The sequence below is a fragment of the Chlorocebus sabaeus genome, chromosome 18 (assembly GCF_047675955.1).
Source record: "Chlorocebus sabaeus isolate Y175 chromosome 18, mChlSab1.0.hap1, whole genome shotgun sequence".
Taxonomy (NCBI): Eukaryota; Metazoa; Chordata; class Mammalia; order Primates; family Cercopithecidae; genus Chlorocebus; species Chlorocebus sabaeus.
The window spans coordinates 71,064,292-71,087,277 of NC_132921.1; the positions used below are offsets into that span (position 1 = coordinate 71,064,292).

General features: G+C 44.0%; 1 pseudogene; it reads right to left on the reverse strand.

Annotated features, from left to right (window-relative positions):
- Positions 1-984: 984 nt before the first annotated feature.
- Positions 985-2,395, reverse strand: LOC103222760 (keratin, type I cytoskeletal 18 pseudogene; annotated as a pseudogene).
- Positions 2,396-22,986: the final 20,591 nt, after the last annotated feature.

The following is a 22,986-nucleotide window of genomic DNA, read 5'->3' on the forward strand; positions in this document are numbered from 1 at the left end:
TTTACTTTTAACTCCTTGTGTTTATATATATAAAGTAGTGTCTCTTATAGGCAGCATATAGTCGAATCTTATTTATTTTTTATTATTGAGACAGAGTCTTTGTCACCCAGGCTGGAGTGCAGTAGTGCCATCTCAGCTCACTGCAACCTCTGCCTCCTGGGTTCAAACGATTCTCCTGCCTCATCCTCCTCAGTAGCTGGAATTACAGGCATGTGCCACCATACTCAGATAATTTTTGTATTTTTGGTAGAGACAGGGTTTTGCCATGTTGGCCAGGCTGGTCTTGGACTCCCAAACCTCAGGTGATCTGCCCACTTTGGCCTCTCAAAATGCTGGGATTACAGGCATGAGCCACCGTGCAAGGTCCTGAATCTTATTTTTTAATCCAATCTGAAAATCTTTGCCTTTGATTTAGGGTGCTTAGACCATTTACATTTAAAGTAATTGCTGAAATGATTTTATTAACTCTGTCATCTTGCCCTCTGTTTGGTATTGACCCATGTTTCTTTATTCCTTTTTTCTTCTCTTCTGTCTTCCTTTGGTTTAACTGAATACTTTTTATGATTCTGTTTTACCTTCTTGTTGACTTATTAGCTATAACTGTTCTGGTATTTAAGTGATAAATTACAAATTTTATTTGTTTATTTATTTATTTATTGAGACAGGGTCTTATTCTGTCACCCAGGCGGGAGTGCAGTGGCTCTGTCTGGGCTCACTGCAACCTCTGTCTCCCAGGCTCAAGCTATTCTCATGCCTCAGCCTCTTGAGTAGCTGGGATTACAGGCACCTACCACCATGCATGGCTAATTTTTGTATTTTTGGTAAACATGAGGTTTCACCTTGTTGGCCAGGGTGGTCTCAAAATCTTGACCTCAAGTGATCCACCTGCCTTAGCCTTCCAAAGTACTGGGATTACAGGCCTGAGTCACTGTGTCTGGCCAACTCTAAATTTTAAGGTTTATAGTATACATCTTTAACTTATCACTATCTACCTTTAAATAATATTATACCATTCATGTATAGTATTACAATAGTATAATTTCATTTCTTCCTTCTTAGTCTTTTTTCTTTTTTTTTGAGCTCTGAACCTTTTATTGGCCTCCTGCTCCCCAAAGGGTACCCTGCTTCTGCTGGCTTAATGCCTCAGAACTTTGGTGTCGTTGGTCTCAGACACCTCTTTGCCATTCACTCTCTGGCGGTTGGTGGTCTTTAGGATGGTTTGCATGGAGTTGTTGCTGTACAGGGTGTCACCAAGATTGAAGTCCTTGTCATCTTCCAGGAGGCAGTGGTAGGTGGCGATCTCAGCTTCCAGCTTGACCTTGATGTTCAGCAGGGCCTCCTACTCCTGGGCCTGGCGCTGTCCCTCTGCCCAGGTCTGTGCCAGCTCTAACTCCAGGTGCAGCAGGATCCCGTTGAGCTGTTCCATCTGTAGGGCGTAGCGGGCCTCCACCTCTCTCAGGCTGTTCTCCAAGCTGGCCTTCAGATTTCTCATGGAGTCCAGGTCAGTCTCCAAGGACCGGACTGTACGTCTCAGCTCCGTGAGCGTCGTCTCAGCAGCTCCAACCTTGGCAGACTGCGTGGTGACCACTGTGGTGCCCTCCTCAATCTGCTGAGACCAGCACTTGTCCAGCTCCTCTCGGTTCTTCAGAGCCAGCTTGTCATATTGAGCCCAGATGTCTACCATGATCTTGGCGAAGTCCTGAGATTTGGGGGCATCTACCTGCACAGTCAACCCAGAGCTGGCAGCCTGGGCTTGTAGGCCTTTTACTTCCTCTTCGTGGTTCTTTTTCATGACGAGCAGCTCCTCCTCGAGAGCCTCGATCTCTGTGTCCAGCTGCAGCCCAGTGACGTTGGTGTCTTCGACGACCTTGCGGAGCCCGTGGTTGTCACTCTCCACAGACCGACGCGTGGCCAGCTCTCTTATACTTGTCTCTAAAGTCACCAGCAGCCAGACAGGCATTGTCAATCTGCAGAACGATGCAGGCATTGTCCACAGTATCTGCGAAGATCTGAGCCCTGAGGTCTTTGATAGTCTTGAAGTAATGGCTCCAGTCTCTGACCTGGGGTCCCTTCCTCTCCAGGTGCTCCCGGATTTCACTCTCCAGCCTCCGGTTCTCGGTCTCCAGGCTCCTCACTCTGTCCGGGTAGGAGGCCAGACAGTCGCCTAGGCTTTGCATGTTCTCCTTCTCGTTCTGGATGCCTCCCATTCCTGCCAGATTCCCGGCCATCCCCACGGCCAGGCCCCCAGACACTATGCCACCCTGGAAGCCGGTGGAACGGGACATGGAGATCTGGGAACCAGAGCCCCCGGCACCTGCATAGACGCTGGTGGCGCCTGGACAGAGCCCAGAGACCGGTAGTTGGTGCAGAAGGTGGAGCGAGTGGTGAAGCTCATGCTGTTCTGGGAGGAGGGCGAGAGGACAGGACTCAGGCTTTGCCGACGACCCTTTCTTAGTCTTAATGCTACTATTGTCGAAGATTTTGTTTTTATATATATTTTCCACAATGCATTTTTAGATAGTCATGTATCTTTCAAATATATTTAAATAATAATAAAATATTATATATTTACTCATTTAATGAACCATACATGGTGCGCTTTATTCCTTTGTGTAGATCTGAATTTCTGCCTGTTATCAGGTTTGTTTTTTTTTTAAAGTCAAAAGAACTTTTTATTATGGAAAATTTCAGAGTAGATAAAAGTAGAGAGAACAGTATAGTGAACGATGTATCTATTACCTACTTCCAGTGATTACCAACACTTTTGTACTTTTTATATTTTCTGACATGTGCATGTTTTATATATTAAAACAAATATAAAACAATTATGAAAACAAAATACCATGTGCTTAAGCCATACTGCAGAACTATGGAGATAAATCCTTGGGGTCTGAGCCCAGGAATCTGCATTTTAACAAACTTCTGCTCCAGTTGATATAATTTTACTTCTGTCTGAGGACTTTCTTTAATATTTCTTGTGTTGCATATGTGCTAGTGAAGATGTCTTTCAGCTTTTGTGCATCTGAAAAGTCTTTATTTCATCCTTATTTCAAAAAGATAACGATCACTGTGTATAGAATTTTAGGTTAATGCATTTTTAACTTCAGTTTGTTAAACATGTTACTCAACTTTCTTCTGGCTTGCATTGTTTATCCAAATAATCTGCTGTTCTTATCTTGGTTGCTCTTTGTACATATGTCTTTTTTTTCCCTCTGACTGTTTTTACCTTTTGCTCTTTATCTCTGGTTCTGATCAATTTTATTATGATGTGCATTGATGTAGAAACCCAAGGTCACAAAGGTTTAGTCCTTTATATTTTCTTCTAAGAGTTTTATAATTTTAATTCTTACATTTTGGTCTATGATATATTTTGAGTACATTTTTGTGTATTATGTGAAGAAAGGTCTAATTTCATCCTTTTGCATATGGATATGCAATTGTCTCAGCACCATTTGTTGAAAAGACTGTTCTTTCACCCTTGTGGAAAATCAGTTGATTGTAAATAAGGGTTTATTTTTCGACTCTGAATTCTAATCCATTTATATATATGTGTGTGTCTATCCCTATGCCAGTGCCACATTGTCTTAATTTCTGTATCATTGTAGTAAGTTTTAAAGTAAGGAAGTGAAATTCCTCCACATTTGTTCTTTTATTCAAGATTGTTTTGTTTACTCTGAGGCACTTTAAATTTCCATATGAATTTTCTCACCTTGTCCATTTCTGCAAAGAAGCCAGCTAGGAGTTTAATAGACATTATGTTGAATCTATAGATCAATTTAAAAATATATATTCTATCTTTTTATTTACTTTATCTCTATGAGGAGACATTGTCATCATATCTTCCTTTATTATTTAATCATGGTTTTCTTTAGTTTTTAAAATATATTTATAATGGCTGCTTTGAAATCCGTGAAATTTGACACCTGTGCTGTCTCACAGATAATTTCTGTTGTCTTCTCTTTTTTTTTTTTCTTTCTGTTTATGGTTTATACTTTACTGGTTGTCATTGTTTGGCATGAGTTATAATTTTGTTAAAAAAACAGACTTTTAGATATTGTGGCAATTTTGCATACTGATTTTTCCCTTCCCTTCTTCCTTCCTAGGCTTGTTGCTATTTGCTTATTTATTTATGGAGTAAGTTGACTGTACTATTTTAGTGAAGTCTATTTCCCTCATAGTATGAAGCTTCTGATGTCATTCTTCAGAGGACACAGCCGTGGTCACATGTACAGTCACCCTGGGATGACAGTAGTTTAGCAGGGCACTTTCAACTATCTCTTTCCTCAATCTTTCTGTTAAGCTGTCTGCCTTTGTTTGAATCACAAGCAGCTCTCAAGCTGTACTAATTACCAGTCGAATTCTTTATTGTGTTCAGTAGCATCCGATGGATTAATTTCTCCACTATTGGATCCTATTAAATTCAGACACATTTGCAGGGATAGTTTTTGAAGCCAGTCTTTGAGGTTTGTTCTGATTCTAGGAGGGTTCTTCTTAGCTATCTCTTTTTTCAGTCTTCTCTGGTAAACTAGCTGGTCTATAATTTAGCTTACTGCTCTCATGGAGCTACTGCTTCCTCTTAATTGCTTACTACCAAACTCTCCATTGTTTTTGAGAGTGGTCTTAGGCTTGAACTCCCTGACACTGTGCTCCAAATAAAGTCAGTTTCTTTGGGGAGAGTTTCAGAGTTCTCTGTCCTTATGGCCTGACTCTCCCACTAGGAAAAATCTCTGAGTACCTGCTGCAGACCTGAGGGTAGGGACAGTGGGCCACTTTTCTTGGAGTAGCACCCTTGCTTTATGAGTGGGTTGGTGGATATGGGTGGTAGTCTCTGGTCTTCTCACCTTCTCTCTCCCAACATAAAACCACTACCATGTGAGCAAATGAGGGCCAGGACATTAACGGGCCCAATATTCTCAGATTGCCATGACTATGGCAGCATCACCTTCCTATGAGTGAAGAAGGAGAGCCTCTGACTTTTTGGGTGGATTAACCTATAATTTAGCCTCTGTAATGAAGAACATGGAGAAAGAGGATGAGAGATGCTGGCAAACTTTCTCTCCCAGAAAGATACCCTGGCCCTTGACTGGGAGCTTTGAGGAAAAGGAGCCTCATCTTTTTGGCCATGCCTACCTAGGGCCAGGCTTCCGTCATGCTGAGCTGATGGGAAGGGAGGGAACAGGTTATGCCCAAGTGCCGCAGAGTCTTGCTGTCTGCAGTGCAATTAGGTAGATTTTCTTGAATGTTTGTTTGTTTGCTGTATGACTTAGGACAAGTTTCAGAGACTTTCAGTCGTCCTTGTTTTATAATTTTCACCAGTTTTGGTTGTTTTGTCAGGGGGTGAATCCATGGAGTGGTGGCCTCATGTCATAATTCTGGGTGTCATCTGACTGTTCATTTTTATGTACTTATTTATTTGAGACAGGGTCTCACTCTGTGACCCAGGCTGGAGTGCAGTGGCAATCACAGCTCACTGTAGCCTCAAATACCTGGGCTTAAGCTATCATCTCATCTCAGTCTCCTAAGTAGCTAGAACTATAGGCACATGCCACCAGGCCTGGATTAAATTTTTTTTTTTTTTTTTTAGAAATGGGGTCTTGCTATGTTGCCCAGGCTGGTTTCAAGTTCCTCCCACCTTGGCCTCCCAAAGTGCTGGGATTATAGGCAGAAGCCACTGTACCCCAGCCTGTTCATATTTTAAAATTCTCTTGTTCCTCTGGGTTTCATTATTGATAGTTCCGATTCTCATGTCTTCAAGTTCAGTAATCTTTTCTTACGTAATGTCTAACTAGTCTTTATTTTATTTTTAAATTTGTTTTTCTTGGCGGGACCAATCAAGTAGTTAATTTGCCTTTAATTCTAGCGAGTGAATTTTTCATATTGAACATTACAGTTTTCATCTATTTAGAAGCTTGAGTCTTTTTGATATTTTCCTTGCCTCTACTTACCTTTTGAACATACGTAATACAGTTTAGTGCCTTGTCTTCTAATTCTAACATCTGTGTCAGTTATGGATCAAATTTAATTTGTTTTTCTCATTATAGGTTGTATCCTCAGGGATCTTTGCTGAACTGGTAATTTTCGGTTGGATGCCAGACTTTATGAATTTTACTTGGTAAGGTGATGGACATTTTTTACGTTTATATAAATATTTGTTCTAGAACACAATTATGTTACTTGTAAACAATTTGATCTTTTCAGGTCTTTCTTTTTGAATTAGTTCGGCAGAACTGATTAGCATTTGGCCTAATTATTCCCTTTTACTATGTACCATCCCTTTAAAAGGAAAACTTTAGGCAAATTAAATTGAACACAGTTTAATTGAGCAAAGAATGATTCATGAACTGGGCATCCCCTAGAATCAGCAGCACAACTCCAGGGCCACCATGTGGCCGGATAACATTTATAGACAGAAAAAGGGCAGTGACCTACGGAAAATGGAGGCGAAGCACAGAAGCAGCTGGCTGGCTACAGCTTGGCACTTGGTTAAACATGGGTTCACCAGTTGGTTGCCTTTGAGTGGCCAAAATTTGGCTGCTATAATTGGCTGAGGCTCGGCTACTTGTTACAGGAGTGGGTTACAATCTGGTCACATGTTCAGTTAGGTTACATTTCTCTGTGTATGGAAAAACATTTAGCCTGAACTTAAAATATGGAAGAGGTAGCGTAGGCTTAGTTTAACACTACTACTGTCGATGAACTATGAGGTTTTCTGGTCTGGCTGGTGGGAATAAGCACTATTCCTTGCTCCGAGTGAGCACTGTAAACCTCCATTCCTTTCAGGTGGTTCTCTCCCTTGTCTCTGATGACTCCTGCGCACGAATGTGCTGGTCAGTAGGTCCTCTGATGAACACTGAAGGATCCTCTGCAGATCTCCCCAGTTCTCTCTTGACGGAGCTCTCTCTTCTCTGGGGCTGATTCCCATGAACTCTAGCTGCCTTGATCTCCCCGACTCTCACCTCTGTCTCCGCAAGTCAGGGATCCACCAGGCTTTGCCTGTGTTCTCCACTCTGCACCACAGCCTGGAAACTGTCTTAAGGCCACAAGATGGGGCAGTAGCTTAGGGATCACTGATTGTCCTTTGTTGCCTAAATCCATGGTTTGAAACATTTTTTTTTAAAGCCTCATCTTTTGTGGTTGTTACTGTTTCAGGCAAGAACACAAATCTGGCCCCTGTTACTGCATTTTCGCCAGAGGAAGGAGTCTAGAGTCCCCCTTTCAATGTCTATATTTCTCTCAACCCAGTAAATGGAACTACATTAGATCTATATGCTAGTAAGAAAGCAAAAAGCATAGATAGTAAGATTATTTTATGTATAAATAAGAAAAGCACTTAGACAAACACATTACTTTAAGATGTCAAAAACCAAGTGCAAATAGCTGCTCTGGATAAATTCTAACCTCTCCTGGTGGGCTGCATTTTCTGGAAAGATCTCCCCAGCCGAAGGAAGAAAAGGGATATAGTAATCACCTAAAACATTCAATAAGAACAGGCACCACTGTCTCAGACTTCCTTTTTATTTGTGGCGTGTCCTTCCTCTCTCTCTCCCTCCTTCTCTCCTAAAATTGCCATATCTCGAACTGGCTTTAGGGCAACAAGGAAGACTAAAGTGTTTATGTTAGTAGCTGAGAATTTGGTTTTACTTCAAGCGTATCTCTTTAACTAAAATAATACTATGAAAGCAAAACATATCAGTATTTCAAAATGTTTCCATTTCAAAACCCAAACAACAGTCTTTGAATACTTAACTTTCATAATCCTGTTTTTACCAGACACTGGAAAACATTGAAACCAAACCAATCCCCCAGAAATGTGTTCCTAACCACAACTCCGTGTAGGCAGACAGACAGAAGTTATGTCAGTTCCTGGAAAAGAAAGACTTAGGCGCCACATTTAACCATTTCCCCTTCTTGGTTCATTTGTTCTTGGTCTGTCTCTCTTCAGAGGTAGTGAAGGTAGGAAGAGACATGTCAGCCCTCTTTCTGCCTTGGTTCAGGCTGGCCTTCTGGACTCTTAATGGTCTGCCCTGGGTTTCCTGGAGGCCTTTCTCTGGCTCCAAATCTCTTCTTAGCCGTGCCCAGAAAGAGTGGGTCTCCCTGGGTTCTTTCCATGTTGACCTGACCCCAGCAGAGCTGGAGGCTTAGCTGCAATGTGCACTGTGACGTGGTGAAGAACTCCCCTTATGTCCTATTTTAAGACTCCTCTCTCATGGTTCCCAGTTCTGGGTGCCCTCTGCTCTGAGTGTTGCACTCCAGGGGACTCCTGCTCTCTGCACAGTCCACATGCACTGCAGGAGATGCCCAGATCCAGCCTCTTCGTTTGCATGTGGCTACAACTGTGGTGGGTAAATCTCAGGAGTGGTGTCCTGGTCAAGTCCTGCAGTGGAGGCAGGAGAGGCAGAGAAGGCCAGCCTGTAGATAGAAAGAACAGAAGCAAAAAAGGAGGAGGCCTTTGCACTTCTAAAGCAAGCCCCTTCCTGATATCCAGATGTTTTATCTCCTTGACGTTAGGAGATATCATTGAAGCTGCTCGATAACTATCTCCTCTGAGCTACCATTTTTTCTGGCCTAATCTAGCTCTCCAGTTGGTTCCTTATTACATGGCACAGTTACTATTTTTAAAAAATCAATTCTAATTGCTTGGGGGAAGTTAATAATGTAATATTTTCTAGGTTTTGAAAGTTATGTGCTAGGCCGGGCGTGGTGGCTCACGCCTGTAATCCTAGCACTTTGGGAGGCTGAGGATGGCGGATCACCTGAGGTCAGGAGTTCAAGACCAGCCTGATGAATATGGTGAAACCCTGTCTCTACTAAAAATACAAAAATTAACTGGGCATGGTGTTGCGTATCTGGAACCACAGCTACTCGTGAGACTGAGGATGAAGAATCACTTGAACCCGGGGGGCAGAAGTTGCAATGAGCCAAGATCATGCCACTGCACTCCAGCTTGGGTGACAGAACGAGACCCTGTCTCAAAAAAAGTTATGTGCTAGAAAAGTGCTGTCCAATAAGAATACAATGTGAGGCCGGGAGCGGTGGCTTATGCCTGTAATCCCAGCACTTTGGGAGGCCGAGACGGGTGGATCACGAGGTCAGGAGATTGAGACCATCCTGGCTAACACGGTGAAACCCCATCTCTACTAAAAATACCAAAAATTAGCCAGGCGTGGTGGCAGGTGCCTGTAGTTCCAGCTACTCGGGAGGCTGAGGCAGGAGAATGGCATGAACCCAGGAGGCAGAGCTTGCAGTGAGCCGAGACTGCGCCACTGCACTCCAGCCTAGGTGACAGAGCGAGACTGCATCTCAAAAAAAAAAGAAAACAATGTGAGTCATATATTACTTTAAATTATCTAGTAGCCACATTTGGAAAAGTAAAATGAAGCAGGTTAAACTCATCTTAATAATGTATTTTACTTAACCCAATATATCCAAGATAAGAAAAAACACCTGGGCCTTCAAACCGTGTTCTATTATCAGTTCTCCTTTTAGAGACAGTTCTCACTGTGTCACCTAGGCTGGAGTGCAGTGGCACAGTCACGGCTCACTGTAGCCCCGACCTCCCAGGCTCAATTGATCCTCCCACCTCAGCCTCCTGAGTAGTTGGGATCACAGGCGCCTGTCACTGCCTGGCTAGGTTTTTTTTCTGTAGTGACAGAATCTCCCTATGTTGTCCAGGCTGGTCTCAATTTCCTAGGCTCACATGCCTCGGTCTCCCAAATTGCTGGGATTACTGGTGTGAGCCACCACACAGAGCCCTACAATTAATTCTTGTCAACGTAAACTTTTGTATCCAAGACATTAGTTATACCATGCAAATACAATGATTTATTAGCCTGAATCCGTATTCTGGTTTTTGTAAATACATTGTTGCTGATGAATATTAAAGAAACTCATGAATAACTCTTAGCAGAACTTTGGGCGATTGCTTAGAAGTGCTGTGATAGTTTCCACCATGGAAATAAGGGTGAAGGAGAAGAGTTGTTCATAGCGACTGGTGAGTGTCTCATCAGCTCTCTCTTCACTCCCTGGCTAGAAGCCACTAGGTGAATATCAGTGCCTTGAATTATGAAATTGGGGCCAAATAATCCAATCCTACAGTAGGAAGAAGGAATTTAGTGTAGTAAAAAGAACACCAGAGGCTGGGCACTGTGGCTCACGTCTGTAATCCCAGCACTTTGGGAGGCCAAGGCAAGTAGAAGTAAGGAGTTCGAGACCAGCCTGGCCAACATGGTGAAACCCTGTCTCTACTAAAAACACAAAAATTAGCCGAGCGTGATGGTGGGTGCCTGTAATCCCAGCTACTCCAGAGGCTGAGGCAGGAGAATTGCTTGAACCCGGGAGGTGGAGGTTGCAGTGAGCTGAGATTGTGCCATTGCACTCCAGCCTGGGCTACAAGAGTGAAAATCTGTCTCAAACAAAACAAACAAAAACAACAAAAACCACTAGAATTTTCGTCAGAAGAAATTGTATGCTAGTCCTGTTTCTGTGTGACCAAAGGTAATTACTAATTGCACCCTCTGAACTTCTGCCTCCTCAACTAAAACATGTGGATGCCAGACTGGGCAACATGGCAAAACTCCGTCTCTACAAAAAATTACAAAAATTAGCCGGGTGTGGTGGTGTGTGCCTGTAGTCCCAGCTACTCGGGAGGCTGAGGTGGGAGGATCACTTGAGCCCAGTGAGTGGAGGCTGCAATGAGCAGAGATTGCGCCACTACAGTCCAATCTGGGTGATAGAATGAGACCAAGTCTCAAAATAATACTAATAATAAAAACAAATACAACATGTGGATGCTTCACGGGCTTGCTGGAGGGGTTAATGACCTCACAGATTCAAAAGCAGTTGACATGTAGTGGATGTTCAATAAACATTCTCCTTGTCCCTTTCATAACTGAGACACGAGGACTATACACATTACAATCTACATTTTTCTAGATATAAATTTCTGTTCACAGAGTTGTTGAATATATAGTGTCTTCAATGGCATATTCTGATAAGAGGTGATACATCATCGGAGGACCTTGATTCAAATCCCACCTGCCATTTGCAAAATATTTGTCCCCTTGAGGTATCTGAAATTTGTTTCCTCATCTCCAAACAGCAAGATGTTACTAGCTTCCCCACGGGGTTACTGTGAGGGTTAAAAGTGATGCACATGCGCGTCAGGGGCTTTGTTTGCAAGTGAAAAGTTCAACCTCAACAAGCCTAAGCTCCCAGGGGGAATTTATTGGCACGTGCTGAGGCAAAGAAGAGGTGATCCGGTCCTGGGGAAGAGCTGCAACCTTGGACTTAGACACTCTATTCCCTCTGTCTCTCGGGTCTGTAACCAGGTGTTGGCACTTCTGTTCTGCTGAAACAGTTACCAAGAAAAGGGCTAGACCCGGGTTCTCGAGGCTTAAAACTCTCCAGTATGAATGCTGTCTCCTCGAGTTTTCACAGCCTGGACCATGCGCCCTAAAACAGCTTTCAGGCGCATGCGCCATCGCTCTCTCCTCCCATGCGGGATGTGGGTGTGGTCATCACAGACCTTCCCACTTCTCTGAAATGGGGAAGTGGAAGCCACACTGAGCTCTCCTGGACTGACTTGGATATATCAATTCTTTCTCTCCTCAGTGTGTGTTCTTTCTCAACAGATGCATCACTGCGAGGCTAACCTGGAGGTTCAATACCACTGAGTCATCGACTCTGCGTTCAGTCATGTCCTTGCCCTTATGTAGATAAATCCAAGTCAGCCTGTTCAGTTTTTCTTATGCATAAGAGAAACAATATACAGTCATGCTTACCAATGGGAATACGATCTGGGAAACGTGTCCTTAGGCGATTTTATCATTGTGCGAACATCATAGAGTGTACTTAGGCAAACCTAGATAGTACTATGTGGTATAGCCTACAGCTCCTAGACTACAAACGTGCAGCAGATTACTGTCCTGAACACTGTGGGCAGTTGTAACACAATGGCAAGTATTTGCGCATCTAAGCATATCTCAACATAGGAAAAGTGCAGTAAAAATACAGTATTATAATTTTGGGAACACTGTCATTTATGCAGCCCATTGCTGATTAAAATGTTATGTGGTGAATTACTACATGCATGCATATGTTTATCTATTATTTATAAATGCATAGTGAATGATTTTTCTTCTGGCTCATTGAAATCTCTGAAACTCATTTTCTTTTTTTTTTCTTTTGAGACGGAGTCTCGCTCTGTTGCCCAGGCTGGAGTGCAGTGGCCGGATCTCAGCTCACTGCAAGCTCCGCCTCCCGGGTTCACGCCATTCTCCTGCCTCAGCCTCCCGAGTAGCTGGGACTACAGGCGCCCGCCAACTCACCTGGCTAGTTTTTTGTATTTTTTAGTAGAGACGGGGTTTCACCGTGTTAGCCAGGATGGTCTCGATCTCCTGACCTCGTGATCCACCCGTCTTGGCCTCCCAAAGTGCTGGGATTACAGGCTTGAGCCACCGCGCCCGGCCCAAAAAAATTTTACTTCAAGTTCCGGGATACATGTGCAGAATGTTGTTACATAGGTATGCATGTGCCATGGTGGTTTGCTGCACCCATCAACCCATCACCTAGGTTTTAAGCCCCGAATGCATCAGCTATTTGTCCCGATGCTCTCCCTCCCCTTGGCCCTCCTCCAACAGGCCCCAGTGTGTGCTGTTCCCCTCCTCATGTCTATGTGTTCTCATTGTTCAGCTCCCACTTACAAGTGAGTACATGCGGTGTTTGGTTTTCTGCTCCTGTGTTAGTTTGCCAAGGATGATGGCTTCCAGCTTGATTCATGTCCCTGCCAAGTACATGATCTCATTCTTTTTTATGACTGCATAGTATTCCATGGCATATATATACCACATTTTCTTTATCAGGTCTATTATTGATGAATCCCTGAAATTGTTATTCTTATTAATATTAAATTAAGTTTAGCCTAAAGCTGCCTTCTTACTTATTTTAAGTGAGGCCTGAAGGTTTATCCACACATAGTGACCTATGAGTAAACAAGACTCTAACCTATTTTGGTAACAATCAGCCAAGTGTCTGCCAATCACAGGCAGCCAACTGTTCAAACTGTGTTCAAGTAAGGCAACCTCCAAGCTGTGAGCGGTCTGGCTATTTCTGTACCTCCCTTTCATTTCTGTATGTCACTTTGTTTTTTCTGTCTTTATGTGTTATCCAATCATGTGGCAGCCCTGGAGTTGCTCTGAGGGTTCTGGGGGCTGCCCGATCCATAAATCATTTGCTGTTCAGTTAAACATTATTCAATTTAATTTGTCTAAAGTTTCTCTTTAAACATTAATTTTTTTTTTTTTTTTTTTTGAGACAGGGTCTCATTCTGTCACCCAGACTGGAGTGTAGTGGTGCAATCTCAACTCACTGCAACCTCTGCCTCCCGGGTTCAAGCAATTCTCCTGCCTCAGCCTCTCAAGTAGCTGGGACTACAGGCACACACCACCATGCCTGGATAATTTTTTGTATTTTTAGTAGAGATGGGGTTTCACCATGTTGGTCAGGCTGGTCTTGAACTCCTGACCTCACATGATCCATCTTCCTCGGCCTCCCAAAGTGCTGGGATTATAAGCGTGAGCCACTTTGCCTGACCTTTTTAACATTAACTTATTTTCTTTCTTCCTTTCTCTCCTTCCTTCCTTTCTCTCCTTCCTTCCTTTCTCTTTCTTTTTCTTTCTTTCTGTCTGTCTTTGTTTCTTTCTTTTTCTTCTTTCTTTCTTTTCTTTTTTTTTTTTGAGATGGAGTCGCACTCTGTTGCCCAGGCTGGAGTCCAGTGGTGCAGTCTTGGCTCACTGCAACCTCTGCCTCCCGGCATCAAGAAATTCTCCTGCCTCAGCCTCCCAAGTAGCTGAAACTATAGGCATATGCCACCATGCCCGGCTAATTTTTGTATTTGAGTAGAGATGAGGTTTCATTGTATTGCCCAGGCTGGTCATCAACTCCTGAGCTCAGGCAATCCACCCACCTCAGCCTCCCAAAGTGCTGGGATTACAGGTGTGAGCCACTGCGCCCGGCCTCTGTTTTTATTTTTCAAGACAAGGTCTCATTCTGTTGACCAGGCTGGAGTGGGGTGGCACAATCACAGCTCACTGCAGCCTTGACCTCACTGGGCTCAGGTGATCCTCCCACCTCAGCCTCAGCTGGGACCACAGGCACATGCCACTGTGGCCTGCTAATTTTTTTTTTTTTTTTTTTGTAGAGCTAGAGTTTCACCATGTTGCCCAGGCTGGATGAATAACTTTGGTTATTTCTTGCATATATCATGGTATTTAAAGTCACAAGCTTTGGATCTAGGACAAATGTGACTTTCAATCCTGATTTCATTGCTGCCTCACTGACATTTCAGGTTAACTCTCCCTTCAGGCTTGGTTTCCCTACTGAATTACCTCACACATGATCTGATTTGCTCCAACAGTCCTGCGAAGTATTAATAACCACAATTTATACAGAGACATCTGGAGCACATATGCTTGCTGATTGGTTTCATTATTTATTTGTATGTTCATTCTGGCCATGACCCGTCTCCCAGAGAAGCCAAAATCCCAAACTCCTATAAGAAATCAATAATATGTTAAAAAACAAAGCAAAACAAAGACACCTAAAATTGAATATAAACAGAAATAAATAAATCTAACTGTACATCAAATGATTACATAACCACACAAAAAATAAATAACTAAATTAGCCTCTGAACCCCGTGCTCTGATTGTATAGACTTGGTAGATAGACAGAAAAAAAAAGACTGTGGAGAAATTTTGAATTTACTTGTTAGTTTCATTGTTGGAAGCGGCATTGGTTGAGTGATACTGAAATTATTTTCTGTATATTGAGGGATAGATAAGTTACATGTTGTAGGGAGCCAGGGTTCTCACTGAGGGGAGAGGAAAATACCAGTAGGTCATGGGGAAAGGTGAGAAAGAAGAGCTGTGGCTGTCCTAGTGTGGGCTCATGACTGTTGTTTTAATCTTATCCATTGGAAGGGCCTACATACCCTCTCCAATATCACTGAAATACCTAGCACGAAAATCTTGATGTCTCAATACCATTTCCCATTAAGGGGAATCATAGGTCCTTAGAGAAGTAGCTGACAGGTAAAGTAAAAGGTGATCTGAAACGCCTTTTTTTTTTTTTTTTTAAATTGAGACAGAATCTCACTGTGTCACCTAGGCTGGAGTGCAGTGGTGAGATCTTGGCTCATTGCAATCTCCACCTCCAGGGTTCAAGCGATTCTCCCGCCTGAGCCTCCCGAGTAGCTGGGATTACAGGCACCTGCCATCATGCCTGGCTAATTTAAGTATTTTTATAGAGACGGGGTTTCACCACGTCTTCAACTCCTGACCTCAGGTGATCCGCCTACCTCAGCCACCCGAAGTGCTGGGATTACAGGTGTGAGCCACTGCACCCGGCCCTGAAACCTTTACTATGTCAGATACATATTACTTACCAAGGGAAAAGGTACCTTTACAATGAGAAATCTAGCAGACACATCTTAACCCAGTCAGCTTCACCAACAATGGGATAAATTTACCTCTGTGCTCCCTGCTATGATACAATGGGAAGGATATGATATTACCTTTGCAGTATTCTTGCCAAAATGTTAACCTAACTCTTATTAGGAGGAAACAAGCAGTCAAACACAGACTGTGTGACACTCTATAAGACAACTAGCTCTTTAAACATGTTAAAAAAGTTGGAAGATAATACAAGCTACGAAATGTTTCAAGATTAAAAGAGATTCCGGCCGAATGCGGTGGCTCACGCCTGTAATCCTGTAATCCCAGCACTTTGGGAGGCCAAGGCGGACGGACCACCTGAGGTCAGGAGTTCAAGACCAGCCTGGCCAATACGGTGAAACTCCATCTCTACTAAAAATACAAAAAATTAGCCGGGTGTGGTGCTGGGCTCCTGTAATCCCAGCTACTTGGGAGACTGAGGCAGGAGAATTGCTTGAACCCAGGAGGCAGAGGTTGCAGTGAGCTGAGATCGTGCCACTGGGCAGCCCAGCGCACTCCAGCCTGGGCGCAACAGAGCGAGACTCTGTCTCAAATAAACAAACAAACAAATAAATAAATAAATAAAATGAGATTCAAAGAGACATGATAAATGCTAGATCCTTGATTGGATCTTGGCTCAACCATAACAACAAAAAAACTTTAAAGACTATTATTAGGACAGTTGGAGAAATGTGACTATAGAGTGTCTATTAGATGACATTAATTAATGTATTAATCTCAAAGTGAAATATCTTGGGAGTGATAATGTTATTATAGTTTTAGACGAGAATGTTTATGTTTACGGGACATACATGCTGAAGTACTTAGGGGTGAAATGTGATGAGAACTCTAATTTACTTGTAAAAGGTTCAACCAAAAATGTATGTGTGGTTTAGCCATATATCTATATCTATACAGAGAGAAAGAGAAAGCAAAGGTGGCAAATGCTATCAATTGGTAAAGGGTATCTGAATGGTTTGTTCTATTTTTTCCATTCCTCTGTAGCTTTGAAAATTTTCAAAATAAAAAGTTGGGGCAAAACTCCAAGGTGACTTCTGGTGTAATACTGCCAATACCACCAATCTGCTTTCTGGCAGCAGCCGCCTGGCTAGAACATTAGAGTCCAGAGGGCCTCCAGACAGAGGCCATATTGCTTTTCCCTGCTTGTTCGCATAAAGTTTTAAGACAGATTGTAAAGTTTGTTGGAAATAAAGTTCAGTCCTAGAGTCCAGAACACAGAGTTGGAAGGGGGCTTAAAGTCATATAGTTCAGTAGTTCCAGACACTTGGATTTTATACACTAATATAAGTTAAAAAGATACGTATATACACACACACAGAGAACAAAATAACACAGAAAATGAAGGGACTGACATTAAGTTGCTAATCCATTTTGTCTAGGAATGACTGACATAACAATTTTTAAAACCCATCTATCATTCTGTTTTTATACTTATGTCATTAAAAATGTCATTTTTAACCACAAAAAGGCAATCTATTATTCTCAGAGTTAAGTTTTTAAAAAATTGGCAACACTCAGCCCTGTGAACACACACCTTGTCCTTCTTCCCTTCCTTTACTGACAAAAACTGTATATAGTTACGGTGTACAACATGATGTTTTGATATATGTATACATTGTGGAATGGTGAAATCAAGCTAATATATCCTTGACTTCACATGCCTATCGTGGTGTTTTTTTTTTTTTGGCGGGGGGGGTGAGACTATTTAAGATCTATTCCAAGCGGTGTTCAAGGGTAAGATCCACTGCGGTTAGTTCTGTAGTCAGTACGTTGCCCAGCAGGGTGGGTCAGGCTGGACAGGAAAGGGGTGGCAGGCTGCTGAGTCGCCACATAGGTTCTGGGGAGCAATTCCTCCTGTGGGGGTCATGTGGCTGATGTCCTGACAGGTGGTAAGTCTGTCCCTACAGGAGGAGGACAGCTAATTCCTCTCCCCAGAACCTCTTCCACCCAGACATCTCTGTAAAGAGTGAGTCGGCCAGGCATGGTGGCTCACACCTGTAATCACAGCACTTCGGGAGGCTGAGGCGGGAGGATCACTGGAGGTCAGGAGTTCAAAACCAGCCTGGTCAACATGGTGAAACCCTGTCTCTATTAAAAATATAAAAAATTAGTGGGACGTGGTGGTGGGTGCCTACAGTCTCAGCTACTCGGGAGGCTGAGGCAGGAGAATTGCTTGAACCCAAAAGGTGGAGGTTGCAGTGAGCCGAGATTGCGCCATTGCATTCCAGCCTGGGCGACAAAGTGAGATTGTCTCAAAAAAAATAAACAAATAAATAAGAGAGTGAGCCACTCCTTTAGATGAGTTGGGATGAGCTGCTCTGTTGCGTCCACTCTTTGATTGTTACTCTGCCATCTGGAGCATCTCAGAATTGAGAGGCACCTCAGTTTTGCCCCCAAGTAAGGTCAGGTATGAATATGAAAAGCAGTAAACCAGGAACTGATCTTTCTCTTCTTTGATGAGTATGCTTGCACTATCTGAAGGTTGCTGTTACGCTTTTCTTAATCCTTTCCAGACGGAACACACGAGTCTTTCAAAGATTCTTCTTAGTCTGGTGACTGGTGATTTGTTACATTTTTCTTGGTCAACCACAAGGTGCCAGGACTAGCGTGGTGCTAGGGTTACCTGTGGGGCCCTGTGGTGTCTCCAAGGCATTGTAGTGACATGCTCAGTGAAGGGGACCTGTCAGGCATTTCATGGGTAGCTCAGAGATCCTCAGCGAGGGGATGTGGCTGTCTTCATGAGAGGCACGAAGGACAGCCATGTCCTCAGACTCTTGCTCCCACAGGGTCACACATCTGTTTCTCTCTCTGCACATTTGGCTCCAGGCCCTCTCATACCTCACGCCTGAGACCTGCCCCACAGCACCTGAGTCTGTATCACCTTAGTTCCAGTTGCACATAGAAGCCAAGTGGACCCTCAGGACCTCAGGTCCACATTCCCGCAAGAGAATTTCACTGGTCTACCTCGGATCAGACATCTACCCACGCCTACCTGTGGCCAGTTGGGGTAGTAGTAAAGCAGTATCTGCCAGGTCTCCAGCCCCACCCTCCCCCACTTTTGTTTTTTTTTTAGAAGGAGCATTCTTCAGAGGAAAGAGTTTTTCTGAACTGGGCAGAGTCTTCATGAAAGCATCTGCTATAAGATTCTTTAACTTATGACTGTAAATACAGAAAAAGGAATACATCAGAAAAAATGAACTCACTTTGGAATGGTACACTCAGTGTATCACACAATGAGACAGAAACGCCACACACGGTCTGTGGCTGGCCGCGACGGCGGCTGGGCGGATGACAGCTGTCCCGCCCTTCCTGCTAAGCCTGTCTTTCCTCTTGCTTAATCTCTGCTGGGGTCTGACATGCCGATCTCTGCTGGAATGGGCCCGGGCGTTAGGATTAAAACAAATTTCAGGGATTTCCATAGACACTTTATCTGTAAATTCTCAAAAAGCACTCAACAGTTGTCTCCTTAGTTCTAGTTAGCGCGTGTGGGAGCTATGTCGCAAGGCTGGAAGGTAGGAGGTTTGCATCCTTTCAAAGTGCCCTGCGTATGCATGTGGCAGGTCCTCATTATTCCTGTTAGTCCAAACTGCACCATTTTGTAAGCTCCCTGCTATGTTGCAGACCTTGGCCAAAGTGAAACATTTCACGAGGGTTTGGGCCACGAGAAACATCCTGCTTACTAACCACCTGACCACAAGGCAGACAGGCAAAGGCCCAACTAAAGAAACACCCCTATCATATTCTGCTGGGAGAAAGGGCAAGGAACACCACATTCTGCTGGAGCAAGAGCCAGGACCGCCTCAATGGGAAGATTTTATCAATATCCTGCCGGGCAGCAAGCCATACTGCCCAGACCTCTCCCACCCATACTGATATGCAACCCCAGCCTGTAAGCAGCGGTGGGCTCTGGCGTTAAGCTGGTCCCCACTCCCGCAGGTGTCTGCAATATACCTGTGTTGCTGTTTGAGCTGCCCTCTCCCTCTGTGGGTGTCTTGCTTTAACCCTTGCCTTCCCTTCAAAACCTAACAATCCCGATGGTGGGCCTTCTCTGTGTGTGCTGTGTTTTCTTTTTCTCTGACCTTCTCTGAGCTATGGCTCTGAGACGGTTTACGACAGGCACCTGCCTCAACCTGGGACCTGGCACCTGGGATTACGGACGTAAGCTAGTGCTCCTGGTCTAGAAAGGACACCTTCATACCCACAAGTAGGAAAGTCATACTCTCAGAGTAATATAATTGGATAATTTCCTGCCAAGAAAAGCTTATCACATTTTTTGTCCCCACTCTCATTTTGCTGCAGATTGGTGGCAGTTTGTGATGGGCAACTTGGGAGCCATGTTTTAGGCATGACATGCAATGGGAGATAGGAGAAGGGCCAGGCCTGCCCTCCACGAGCTTGTCCCCAGGACCTCAGCTGGAGGCAACCTTCGATGGCATCTTGTCCAACCTCCTTCTCAGTGTTTAGATGAAAGAAATGACACAGCTGAGGTCTAATAATGGAGACACAACCACGACACAGTGTAAAATGTGAAATCCTCTCAAGGGGGAATGGAAATTTCCAATGGGAATACTCTGAACTGCGCAGAGGAAAGAGAAAGCAGGGAGGCTCGAGGAAGCAGCATATAAACTAGACATTGAGGAGTGCTGTGATTTAGGCCAATGCTTCTCCAACTTTACTGTATGTCAGAATTACCTGGAGGGCTTGTGAACACACAGAATCCAGTTTCCAAATTAGTAGTCTAAGGAGGAGCCTGCAAACTTGAATTTGTTACCGTTTCTCAGTGAGCAGTATGGCTTGCTGCCCAGCAGAATATTGATAAAATGTTCCCAAACCGTTTCTGCTGAGCCTGGTCTGGAGACTATGCTTCGAGAATCACCCGTTTAGATGTTCAGAGATTTGGGACTTCAGCAAAGGTACAGAGGCCAAAAGGTAGGGTGGGTTGGTGCAACGAAGGTGGGTAGGTGGGATTCTGTAGAATAGCGACTGCTGTGCTAAAGAGTTTAGACTTTACTTGAATGGGCAATGGGAAGGTGTACAAGAGTTTTGAACAGAATAGTAGAATTTAAAATCTTCTCTTTTTTTCGAGATGGAGTTTTTCTCTGTAGCCCGGACCTGAGGGCAGTGGTGTGATCTTGGCTCACTGCAACCTCTGCCTCCTGGGTTCAACCAATCCTCCCACATCAGCCTCCCAAGTAGCTGGAATTACAGGTGCACGGCCACCACATCCAGCTAATTTTTGTGTTCTTAGTAGAGATGGGGTTTCACCATGTTGGTGAGGCTGGTCTCGAACTCCTGAACTCAAATGATCCACCCGCCTCGGCCTCCCAAAGTGCTAGGATTACAGGTGTGAGCCATCTCATCTGACCAAGAGTAGAGTTTAAATCAGTATCACATACGAAGGAGTGAAGTGTGAGTATATTCTAGAACAGAGATGAACCTTGGAAACATTATGTTAAGTGAATGAAACCAGACACAAAAAGACACATATTATATGATTCCACTCATTTTCCCAACAAATATTTTTTGAGCATCTAGGGTACATCCTGGTGCAAGCACATGGCTTGTTATTGTGGCCAGCTGGGGCTGGTTTAACACACCAGATGTTTATATTGTTTCTTTTTCATTTTCTAGATACACTTGTTTTCTATTCCTGGTCTGAGCTACAGCCCTCCTTCTCACTCTTGGATAGTAAGGAAGTAATGCCTCTTTCATTTCTCTTCTCTGGATCATGCCCTGGGATTAGGCTAGATAATGCAGTCCAGACAAGGACCTGGACGGGTAATAGCATGGTCACTGAAATCTCCCCAAAGTGTGGCCTTCTCCACCTCAGGCCCACAACCCCACTCAGTGGCCTTGCTATTCTGTTCTGAACCACCGTCTTCAGCTCTGACTTAACTCTGCCTCTCCACCTGGCCCTTCTTTCTGGTTCTGCCACTTCTTGGGCACTAGGTTAACCTTATGGACCATAGCTTTTCTGCTTTGGACCTGGATCTGTCTTCTCACATTTTATTTTTATTTTTTAATGATTACTGCCTTTTCCTCATAACATTAATGGGACCAAATCCGTGTTTATACACATGAATTCTCACACCAGGGCCACAGCAACAGAAGTCTGGGAAACAGCCTATTTCCTAAAAGGGCCAGGGTGCAGAGGTGAGCTCGGACTGCAGGCTTCCTGAGGCCAGGACTCCCTGGTGACTTTTTGCTCCTGGCTGCATGTCTGGCACATAGCAGTACCTAATTCATAATTGGGAAAGCAGAGTCAGAACCAGTATGTGTGCATCCTGGGTAGTGGATTCAGTGCAAAAAATATTAGCTGAATATTATATTAATTGGGGTTCTCCAGAGAAGCATGAACTAATAGGTAGATGAATAGATAGATAGATTTTAGGGAATTGGCTCATGCTATTATGGAGGCTGGCAAGTCCAAAATCTGCAGGGCAGGCTGCAGGCTGGAAGCTCTTGGGAGAGTTCCTGCTGCAGCTTGAGTCTGAAGGCCCTCCACCGGCAGAATTCCCTTTTCCTCTAAGGAGGTCAGTCTTTTCCTTTTAAGACCTTCAACTGATGGCCGGGTGTGGTGGTGGGTGCCTGTAGTCCCAGCTACTCGGGAGACTGAGGCAGGAGAATGGCGTGAACCTGGGAGGTGGAGCTTGCAGTGAGCCAAGATTGCGTCACTGCACTCCAGCCTGGGCGACAGAGCCAGACTCCGTCTGAAAAAAAAAAAAAGACCTTCAACTGATTGGATGAGGCCTACCTACATTAGCAGAATACCCTGGTTTACTGCAAGTCCACTGATTTAAATGTTAGTCTCACGTAAGCTATCTTCACAGAAGCATTTAAAATAATGTTCGATGAAATATCTATGGCCTAGCCAAGTTGATACATGAAAGTAACCATCACAGGCTGGGCGCTGTGGCTCATGCCTGTAATCCCAGCACTTTGGGAGGCCGAGGCAGGCAGATCACGAGGTCAAGAGATCGAAACCATCCTGGCCAAAATGATGAAACCCTGTCTCTACTAAAAAATACAAAAATTAGCTGGGCATGGTGGCGTGCGCCTGTAGTCCCAGCTACTTGGGAGGCTGAAGCAGGAGAATCCTTTGAACCCAGGAGGCGAAGGTTGCAGTGAGCCGAGATGGCATCATTGCACTCTGGCCTGGGCAATGGAGCAAGACTCCTTCTCAAAAAAAGAAAAAAAAAAATCTCTCTCTCTCTCTCTCATTGTTGGGTTTATTGTTTACTCTTTAGGTAAGAACTGTAGGGCACTAAAAATAACATAGTTGAGTGGGAAATGTGTTTCACAGACATGATCTCATATGTTCTGCAAACATTTATTATTTTTATTCTTTGGGAGAAATTCCTCAGCTCTGCAGGGAAAACACCAAAATGTATTTTCTGAATCCTCTCCAGTCAATGGGGAGAAATAGGACCAGTGTGTGTGTGATTATGCCAGCCAGCCCTGACTCACTCATCTT